Consider the following 2,264-nt stretch of genomic DNA (forward strand, 5'->3'; position numbering starts at 1 on the left):
ATATATCCTTTAACTGATTGTGTGGTCTAATTTATTTCTTCTTTTCTTTTTTTTTTTTTTTTTTTTTTTTTTTTTTTTTTTTTTTTTTGTCTAATGGGTAGGAGTTTCAATACTATGTTGAATAAAAGTTGTAGGAGTCAGTATACTTACTTTATACTTAATCATAAAGGAAAAGCTTTCATTGTTTCTCCATTGACTATGTTAGCTTAGGGTTTTTCCACATATTACCTTTATTGGGTTAAGAAACCTTCAAGTATTTTATTTAGAGTTTTAATGAAAAATGTTGGATTTTTCAGAATGCTTTTATATATCAATTGAGATAATTATGTATTGCTCTTTCTTTTGTACTGTTAATATATCGTAGCACACTGATTTATTTGTGTGTGTTAAGTCTCTTGGGGTTGACCTTGTTGGAGCCTTTTGAGCTTCAATAATTTGGTTGTCAGAATTCCTCCAAGAATTGATAAGTTTTCAGTTGTTATTTCTTTTTCTAAATTAATTACTTGAGAGGAGGCAAGATGGCAGAAGAGTAAGGGACCTCATTTCATCTGGTCCCCTGAATTTAGCTGAGTAACTATCAAATCATTTGGAGCACCCATAAATTCAACCTGAGATGTGAGAAAAGAATATCTGAAACTCTACAAGTAGAAAAGCGACCCTTTCTGCAAGGTAGGACGTGTGAAGCGAATTTTAGGGGAGATAAAGATAAATGGCGGGGGGAGGGAGCCTCTGTAAGCCAGCTACTAGAAACTGATATAGCCCTGCAGCACAAAATCAGAACCCTTAGAAAGCTGCTGACAGAAAAGTGCTCCAGTGGTGAAAAGGGGCAGAATTCTAGATAAGTGAGTGTGGTCTCAGGATCCCAAGTCACAGAACTAATCTGGGTTCCTGAGCTGGTGGAGTTCCCATGTATTGGAGCAGGGAAACTGGTTACAGTCCAGCAAGCCTGGGAGGGGGCTCTTAGCTCAGATAGCCATTAACCGTGAGCTGCAATTAGGTCAGGTGACTGTTCTCCACTCGGGGAGACAGGAATGCTGGTCCCCTCTGCCTCCCCAGGGAGGGTTGGAGCAGGTGCATCCAACCACGCAACAGCTCTCAGGGTAGCGGCCCTGAAAGGACAGTAATGGGAGGCCCTCCACCTTCTCCCGGAAAGGGCAAAGCAGGTGCACATATGATTTGGTGACCACTGTGCAAGCCAGGCCCCTACAAAGTGCAGTAACACCGGACCCTCCACCTGCCCCTGGGAGGATTGCTGTGGGCACACACCATGGAGTCTGCAGAGCTTGTCACACACAAAAGTGAAGACAGTTTATCCCAGAGGATAAACTGAGAAACTGAGATAAACTGAGGATAAAGAGATTCGGAACCTGCAGTCTTTTGACTCTGAGGCTGGAGATCACGGGTGTGGCCATTTTTATTTTGACCCTCTAAAGAGGTGCAGAAAACCTTCGGGGAACAAAAGCCACACAGAGGACCAGCTTACACTGAGCCCAGGCCCTGACAGGGCTGGTGCAACTCCACCCAGGAAAAGACACCTGAGAAGCAGACAGCAGGCCTGTCCCCCAGAAGACCAACTGAAAGAACAGGTGACAGTAAGACTGGAAAACTCCAGCGCTAGGGGAAAATAGTATATAGAATAGGAGGTTTCTTCCTCATGATTTGATTTGTTTATCTTTCAGTTTAAATTTTTCCGTTTTTTTTCTTTTTTCTCTTTTCAACTAGTTCCTCCTTTCCTTTCCTTTTTCCTTTCCTCCACTCCCCTCCCCTCCCTCTCTCTCTTTTTCGTTTTCTTTTTTTCTTTTGCTTTTCTTTTTTCATTTGTGATCTCTCTAGATTTGTCCAGTGTGTATTCTGCTTGGGTCATGATTGGTATTTTTGCTTTGGATCATGGTCCTGGTACATGGTACTGCTCACTTGTTCATCCATTTTTCTCTGGACAGAATGAATAGATGGAGGAATTCACAACAGAAGAAAGAAACAGATGTAACACTCTCTGCCACAGATCTAATGGAAATGGACATTAGTAAAATGTCAGAGATGGAAATCAGGATAGCAATTATAAATTTAATAGTTGGACTTGAAAAAGGCATAACAGACACTAGAGAATCCCTTAATGCAGAAATGAGATCTAATCAGGCCAAAATTTAAAAACGCTCTAATGCAGATGCAATCAAAATTGGATGCTCTAACAGCTAGGGTAAATGAGGCAGAAAAGAGAGAGTAAATGATATAGAAGACAAGATGATAAAAAGAAAGGAAGCTGA

The sequence above is a fragment of the Ursus maritimus genome (genome assembly GCF_017311325.1).
Source record: "Ursus maritimus isolate PB19 chromosome Y unlocalized genomic scaffold, ASM1731132v1 scaffold_Y1, whole genome shotgun sequence".
Classification (NCBI taxonomy): Eukaryota; Metazoa; Chordata; class Mammalia; order Carnivora; family Ursidae; genus Ursus; species Ursus maritimus.